We start from the raw sequence: 9,207 nt of genomic DNA, 5'->3' as shown, positions 1-9,207 counted from the left end.
AACATATGTGCTGATGTTTTATTTCCCACATGCAGGGTACTTCATCTAGCTCAGACAGTTTTTTTTCATAAACTGAGCTTTGGGAGCCTATGTCTTCTGCAGAGCACGACTTAAGAGACTAATGCAGCTATGGCAGAGCATTTCAGATGTCTCTGATGCCATTACCAGTTAAAACCCATACTACAGATCCCTTTTGTCAATACTTATGATGTATTTGGACTAGAACACTCCAAGCAAAGACACTCTGTCTTTTAAATCAGAAAAGAAAGAAATGTCTTTTTCCCCAGGAAACCAACTCCAAAGAATTGTAATTTTTGCAGGCTTTATTGCTTTATCTTATATGGTAATGAGAAACTGGTGCTTTCGATTGCAGCAGCTGGCCAACAGCTAATTCATGGAAGTATTTTAGATTTTTGTTCTACCTCAGAGGGAATACTTGGTGGCGTTTTTTTACCTTTTTTCTTTGAGAATAGTAATGACTCATGGTTACGTTTTAGGTGACCAATACATTTTTCAGCCTGTGCATACTTACAACACACAATGCATAATTGTGAGAGTGTGAGTAATGGATATTTAGCTCCAGTGAAATTCTGTGCATAGCAAGGTAAAGCTGGATTTGCTGTAGAGACCCACAGAAGTGAAGAAAAGTGGGCTTCTCCTACCCCATCCCTAAAAATGGACTTATATGAGATGGAATGACTTGCCTTTCTGTTGCAAGGTACTTTCTCCATTGCTTGAAAGTGAGAACCAGACCAGATGCCTCTCTTTTAGGTGACCTATGCTAGATGAAATTAAATCACTGGTTAAGGCTAAATCAAACCTTGTTTGGATTGAAAAATTCCCTACTTATTGTTTCAGTAACCTAGGTACATTTTGGCTCTTATTTTCTTCCCAGGCCCCATTATGAGATGAGACAAGCTATGCCCCTGAAAGCCTGACTAAAGCAGATGTCACGGTTATTTTCATTAAAAATACAGTGGGAGGAGGAACTATATCCAGGTTTTACACAGTAGGTGACTTATTAGATAGCTCTCTCAGGATGTGGGAGATCCACATCAAAGCAATTCAGTAGAAAAGCAGGCAGCCAAAGCTGCCACCCCTGACAGTGTGATGACTGTGAGTACAGCTCTCTTATGCTGCAGTTTCAATGATCACAGAGCATGATTAAGACAATCGACCACAGCACAATAGGATAGACACACAAAGATACAGATCTTATATCATTATTTGCTCTTGGACATAACTGAGACATTGGTGCCATCGTGAGCTGTGCCTTTCTACATCAGGGTAAGTAAATCCCTTGATTCTTCACAGTCTTCATTCTTCAGTTTGCAAAGTGGTTTTGCAAATATGGCCCCATCCTGGCTACACTTACACCACTTGAAAGAGCAAACTTCAGACAACTGAAGACATGACAAGCTGTGGCTCTTGCCACATTTCATCCTCACTTCCCAAGACAGCCAGCAGCACTACTCATCCCAAGGGGCTCCTAAAGGCACATCCTAGCTGTCCTGAGCCTGAGCTGGACAGGTGTCACTCTGAAGGGAAGTCTTCATAATCTATGACCAGCTACTGTATGTACCAGCATTTTTGTTGTCAGTTACTCATCTTGGGTTCCCTATTCTTTATTTTAATGAAGTCCCTATCAAAAAGTCCCAATGTAAACGGTGTACAGAAGATGTTTGCAAAAAAACCCAAACAGCCTTGCAATATCCAAAAATGGTGCAGAAATCTCTGGCACCTCATCTGTGAGATCCCTAACAGCAGCAAGTAAAGTGAGGCATGAGCTCCTGTATCAGGCCAGCTGGTAGTGCTACAAAAAAACAAGGGAGCACAGAAGCCTTTCTTCCCATCTCAGAGGACAGCTCCCTATTCAGGGTAAAGAAAGGCCTGGTGTCCCAGACAGAGGCATCTGTCCCTGCCCGGGGGAAGGGCTGTGTGTCCAAGGCCACAGTGCCTGTGCTCCAGCACTGCCCGATGGCTTTTGCTGATGTGTCAGCCAGCCTAACCACAGCCATTACTTCTTCTTCAAATATTGCAACATCTACATCCTTAAACTATCACAATCACATCAGTGTTTCCATTTGTATAGAATAAAGCCAATTCAATCATTCCAGTAACAGGGAGCAATTTGTTCTCTGTCTTGGGCATCTTTTGTCTCTCAGTGAAGGCAGCCCTGTTCCTTGCCTGCATCTGCATCCAATGGATGCTAAGAGAGCATCATGAGAAATTAGAAAGTTTCCTTTTGGAAACACCTGGGTTTGTTTTCCTCTGCCCTAGAAAGAGCAGCTGCTGAAAATTTTAAAGGTCCGTTTAACCCTCAGCACTTTTACATAATTCCTGCATTAGGGAGAGGAGGATAGTAGGGAGGTAGGAAGGCAGGAAGGAACAGTAAGCACTATAGTACACATGCTCATGGTGTATTTTGTGTAATGTATGCTGTGTAAGAGTCCATCTAGCCCATTGTGCTCTTGCCAAAAGTAGCCACAAAAAATGGCTCAGCAAAGAGTAAGAACAGAACAAGTGTATGCAATGCACCCATTTAAAGTTCTTCCAAATATCAATTTTTTCCAGCTTGGGGACTTTCAGGGCTAGATATACTTTATTTGCAATCTTCTATTAGCTTGCTCCAGCTCCTCTTTTAACATCTACCTCCTTTGATTGAGAAGTTAGGTTCATGTCTCACAATGGAAAGAATCACTTTCTTACTTTACACATATCTAGTCTGAATTTCATCTGCCTTTTTGCTGCCAGCTCAGCTGCCCCTATGGATTCTTCCTGCAACCCACAATTAGCCCTAGTTCCTTAAACAAATTAGGGTCATCTTCACTCTTTGACATTGTCTTAATTATGGTTGTTTATGAATATGTTAAACAGAACAGATATCTGGATAGATCTGAACTACATTGGTCAAGTCTTTTTACCTTCAAGGACTGACTTGAAATTTATGTTTCCTACTCCTAAACAAGGTTTCTACATCTTCATTTCTATGGTCACTACTTAATTACTGCATTTTAGATGTTTGGTCTGCTGCTAAACCAGAATATATATGGTGGTCAAAGTAAAAGGAAATTACAGTATTCAACCAGGTTTGGAAGCATGAGAGCAAGGTGTGATGACAAGGTTAATATCATTTCTTAGGCTGTCTCTCCCACTGCTTTCTGCAGAAGAGTAACTTCTGCAACTTCTGACTGCATCAGAGTCGGAGGAAGAACATTCTACCTTGATTACTGGGGGGGAAAAAACCCCATGGGGCACTTAGATGTCCACCTACTGAGGTGCTCGGCACACTCTCTAGGCTTAAGGAGATGTAGAAAGCCCAGGTCCGTTGAAGGATCCACAAAGCAGCACAGCCTGACCAGCACTCACACTGCTCACACACATGCAGAGCTGCTGACATTCTCAGTGCACCCAGCAGAGTCCCAATTCCCTGCCACATATAGCTGCAGGAGAGCAGTTGTGCAGAGATGCCCCACTGAGCCAACACGCTTTTCTCACCAGGGATGGGCTATGGCCACAATCAAAAGGTGCCTCTCCCACAGCACCCTGGCAGTGACCTTCCTGGGTAGCGTGGTTGCAATGGCTGGACTCTCCCACAGCTTCTTACATGACGCTTACAGCATCTCCCCTCCATTCTCCATCCAAGCTCTTCTCTGTTACTGGTGATTATCAGCTGACAAAACCTCTTGGGCAGCCAGTTTTAGCAGAACTGGAAAAGCTCTAGATAATAACATCATGCCTCACTGGCTGGCATCCCACAAGTGTGTGTGTCTGACTCTAATTTTGTTCCCAGGCAGCTCCTTGTTTTCCTTTCTTTCCCACCCCCAGTCTGAAAGAAAACAAAAGTCATTGAAACTTATTCTAGGCCAGCTGGTCACTGTAAACAGACACCAGCTCTGATGGTGTCACATAAACAGACACATAGCCCAGATGCATGAATACTTACACAGGGACAAGCCTAACATCCTTGTATTTTCTCTGGATAGAAAATACTGTGTTCTATCTGCCCCACTGATCCACTCTACTGCAACCAGGGATAAGTGCCACACACTATCAAATGCTCTCTCCTCATCCTCACCACCTTCCTCTTCCTCCATTGGGCTTTCGCATGGATCCTAGTCATGGTAAAGTCCTCTTTTTCTGGGCCAATCATTGGACTAGAGAAGGAAGTCCTCTCAGGAAATCTTCTGGAGTGCAAGGATGTAAAGAAGATCTATAGAAAATGTGGGGGTTGCAGGGGAGCATTTGGAATATGCTGAGTTGGAAGGGACCTATCAGGATCATCAAGTCCAACTCCTGGCCCTGCACAGGACACCCCAAGAATCATACCTTGTGCTTCAGATCATTGTTCAAGCACTTCTTGAACTCTGTCAGGCTTGGTGCTGGAGGCCCCTGGAGGGCCTGTTCCAGTGCAAAACCTTCTCCTGATATCCAGTCTAAGCCTCCCCTAACTCAGATTCATGCCATTTCCTCAAGCCCTGTCACTGATCACATGAGAGTGAAGAGATTGGCACCTGCCTGTCTGCTTCCCCTCATGAGAAAGTTGAAGATCATAATGAGGTCACCCCTCAGTCTCCTGTTCTCCAAGCTGAACAGACAAAGTTCAGTCCTCATAAGGCTTCCCCTCATGGCCCTTCACCATCCTCATGGCCCTCCTTTGGACACTCTCTAATAGCTTAATGTCTTTTATATGTTGTGGCACCCAAAACTGCACACAATCCTAAGGTGAGGCTGCCTCAGTGCAGAGCAGAGCAAGACAATCCCCTCCCTTGCCCTGCAGCAATGCTGTGCCTGATGCCCCCCAGGACAAGTTTGGCCCCTGGCTTCCAGGGCACTGCTGACTCATGTTCAACTTGCCATCAACCAGGACCAATAGTCCCCTTTCCATGGGGCTGCTCTGCAGCCTCTCATTGCCCAGTCTATAAACACAACCAGGGCTGCCCTGTACAGAATCCAGTACTAGCCCTTGTTAAACTTCATGTGGTTAGTGACTGTCCAACACTCTGATTTGTTGGGATCTCTCCACAGAGCCACTTTGCTCTTAAAGGAGTCAACATCTCCTTCCAATTTCAAATTATGTCATCAGCAGACTTACTTAGCTTTTTTTTTTTGCTTCCATAACCACTGCTGAAACAGAGAGCAGAACCCTTGCCTTGGTATCTCTCTAAACACTGCGCAACTGAGGGTTTAAAACTCCTTCTGGACCAGAATAAGACACAGCAGGTTGAGGAGGTTCTTAAGGAGGTGTAACCGGTGCTGGTTTTCTTAGCAGACCCTGTGGTGCTGCTGGAGGTAGCTGAGGGGGGCAGATGCGAAGGCAGAGCTCACCCACACCTCCTGGGGTGTGGCTGGGTGAGTTGGAGAAGAGGATCAACTGTCCCTGCAGCTGAATGAGGCTTCTTCAGGAGCCCAACCCCAGAAACAGTGATAAACCTAAGGCCTGCTCTATTTTCTTCTGAAATGACCTGCTTCAGGCTATTCAAAAGTTACTCAGGAGCTCTTTTGTCAAAAGCAGCTGCTATGACTTCTGCATTGCACTGGGGCACAGAGCCTGCAGGGAGGCTCCTCTCTGCAGCATCAGGGCCATCTTCTTCACCCCAGCCTCTGTGGGAGAAAAGAAAAAGCTCATTTTGGGAACTGAGTAACAACAACAGGGAGCAAGTGGCTGTGTATTGCTTAGTTGATGGCTGGGGTTAAACCACGACAGTCTCTTGCCAGAAATAGTGCACAGCATTTGTTCCCTGACTGGCTTCTCGAGAAGAGGACCTGTGCTCAGAACCCCAGCCATCCTATGCTTACCCTGCCCATAAACCCAAGGGAGGAGTTCACAGCCACGTTCCTGGCTCTGATCAGTTCTGCTGGTCCAGGAATTTATATACTTTCAGGTGTGGTACAAGGTGGGGTCCCTGGGAAACAAGAGAGGGACACTTATCTGGTCCCTGGGCTTGATGGGGACAGCTTGGTGTGCAAAGCAAGCATTCACCATATGGGAGCACAAACAAGTCCTGAGAAAAATCCTGAGACCCCAAGTTTCTTCTACCAGTGCCAAGACAGGTGATACTGAGAGAGGACAAGCAGAGCCAGTTCTGGAAGTGGCACATTCAGGTATGGGCTGTTTTCAGTGCAGACAAGTGTCTCCTGGTGCCAACAGGGATATTTTTAACCAGGTAGCCACAACAGCACTGCGATTCCAACTGGACATTTTAATGCAGCATAAAGATTGTAGGACAGACACGGATGCTTGTGCCCAGACAGACATGGGACATGGATGACTCCATTTGCCTAATTTCATAAAACAATTTGGAATTTATTGAGAGTGATTACACTCAAAGTCTTGGCAAAACTTTGAATTACAAAGCCATTTTTTATTAATTTCTAAATAAAATAGCAGCATAGCTTAGCAAAAATTATTTGGGGCATTAGAACTAGTGTCCTTTGGATATCTGTATTACTGGTACAAATTTAAATATGGCACAACTAACTCTTGGACTCAATTAGTAAGTTAAGCTCTTTCAAATGCTTACGTAATATGATAATTAAGAGCTGTACTATTATATCTCTTCCTTTCCAGGTTTTAAGACAACAATTCAGGACATATCTACTGGCTAGCAAAAAAAATGAAATTAAACTATATTCTTTCCTTCCAGGGATGTAGTGATAAATTAAAAATTAATTTAAAAGACACACTAGTTATTTGGTAAATAAGAACTTAGGCAAACATTCCTGTTTGATGGATAGCAAGAAAGAAATAATTTCTCTATTGTTCTGCAGAGTAGGTAAAATCCAGTTACCCATGTTTCTCCTTGACAACCCCATGGGTGTCCATCTTGGCCTTACATTCAAAATATACTCAGGTATATTTACTATTAACCTTTTTTTTTTTCTTATTCTGTGGGTAGAACTATACCATGCCTGAGTTTAAGAGCTTCACTGAATTTCACAGGAAATGGAAAAACTGACAGAAAACACAGATCTCTTCCAAATAATTTTGCAAAAGTGTACAATTCTGTCACCAAATGAACGCAGAAGTCAAATGTTTTGAAGTATCAGTCACTTGGGGCCTCCACTGATGCTAACGTTCCTAGAAAGTCATTTGACTAGCTCTGTTAAACTGGTTGTCTTGTTTGTCCCTGTAAGGAGCTTCTCCTTTAAATAAAACAGTAAACAATAATCATCATTATGGTTCTGTATAAACTCTTCTAAAATGAAATATTAAGGTTTTATGCTCTTGTATACTTTTGGGGATGTTTTGCTGGATGTATGAAGTGGGAAATTCCCCACAGAGCAGAAAACATGTCAGGGCTAAAGGAATCCTGAGGATAAATGACTGAAAATCATCCACCTAACTTCATCATAAAATGCACTTAAAAAATGGAAACTACCCCCCTCTACCCAAATCTGTAGAAATTCAGGGAAAACCCTCTTGAATTTTACCTGCAGTAGGAAAAATAAGGTGCAGTACTTGTTGCCTGTGTCACATAAACAGGAATTCAGGAGTGGATTTACCAGGGAGGATTGAGACCATCCACTATACAGGCACACAGCAGAGGCTGTGGTGCCCATAGAATATCTTCCATTACATGGTAGAAGGAAGCGGTAGAGCCTTGCCCCACTTCCCATTTAGATCCTGGCTCTCTCTGCCTCTCCCTGTACCGGGGAGGCTGGTGCCTGCCAAGAGGAATGACCTAGAGGCTGACTCTTCAAAGCAGGAAGATGGAAAAGTCCCCAATTAAGAAAAACATTAAAGGGAATCTAGAGTTGAAGAAAATGTTGAAGTTCCATTGAAAGCAAAAGGAAAGGAATGAAGAACATTTTTAAACCCCACTAGCTTCAATAAGACTTAAATATGTGATTAAAGGTAAGTGCATACTTTTATGAATAAGAATTTAATGACCCTTAAATCTACAGCTGTCTCATTGACATTATCTAGAGTGGAACCAGAAATTGTTTCCGGTAATCTGAGGCTAAATTACTTGAAAATGAAATTCTATGATGAGCAAGGAACAATGATTCATGTTAGAAACCTAAGTTCCTTCTCTTTGTGTCAGTCAAAGCCAAATCTAAATCTTCACCTCACACAAAATCCTTAAGGGTTTTTATTATTGTTAAACTACTTGAAAATTAAACTTTAGGAGGAGGAAGGCACAATGATTCATCTTAGAAATCTACAGTTCCCTTTCTTTCTGTCAGTCAACTTCAAACCTAAATCTTCACCTGACATACACAAAATTCTTACAGGCTTTTATTATTGCCCATTCTCGGGACTCTATCTGGTCAGTGATCCCAAGAAACATTAGAAAGTCTCTTTTCCCAGCCCAGCAGTCGAAGAAGGAGTCAGAGCTCTTCATTTCTCGGTCTCAAGGTTGTTTATTGTATCTTATCTATAAAATTCTTTCTCCTGACCAGCTGAGGTCTGCTCAGCAGGATGGACAGAGGCACTCTGGCCACCCCCAGGGTGGTGTTATCTTTTTATACTAAAAACTATGTATACAATATTTTCAATTACTTTCCAATACCTATCATCTATGTTAGACAGTGAGCTTCTACTCTAAACCAATCTAAAAGTGCCAACATCACAGCAGAAGATGGAGGCCAAGAAGAAGGAGAAAGGCTGGACACGCCCAGATTCCTCCATCTTGCCCCCTGGATCCCCATTCTAAAAACTTCAAAAATCTATTTTTTCACCCAGTGATAAATTCACTATCATTCTACTTAAACTTTCGTGGCTTGTAATTCTTCATATAAGGTTGGTAATCTTTTCCAAGGGCTAAATCAAAGGCACAGGGGTCTTGGGCTCTCTGCGAAGGTCTCTGAACCCCCTGGGCAGGGGCTCAAGCTCTCCAGGGCAGCCAGAAGAATTTCCTGGGTTTCGACAGCCCATCTTTATTATTTTATTTGTAGTTTTTATTTTCTTCTTAAAACTAGACAGGAGCTATCTAAAAACTATGTTTGCCCAGATCAAGACTTCATAAAACTCTCTTAAAAATTGATGGCCTCATAAAGTAGCAGTCAAACATGCTGAAGTTGCATTTGAGCAAATCTGTACAAGAAATCCTACTTCACTTTAAAACATCAGAGCTGTCAGCTCTCATCCCACCACGTGTAGGTGACGTATCCTGCAGCACAGAGCAGGGCCAGTGCAGACACTGCTGTCCCACAGCATTGCTGAGCCGGCTGAGGGCCACATGTGGGGCAGGTGCTACACAG

The sequence above is a fragment of the Molothrus aeneus genome, chromosome 3 (genome assembly GCF_037042795.1).
Source record: "Molothrus aeneus isolate 106 chromosome 3, BPBGC_Maene_1.0, whole genome shotgun sequence".
Classification (NCBI taxonomy): domain Eukaryota; kingdom Metazoa; phylum Chordata; class Aves; order Passeriformes; family Icteridae; genus Molothrus; species Molothrus aeneus.
Note: the sequence above shows the minus strand (reverse complement) of the source record.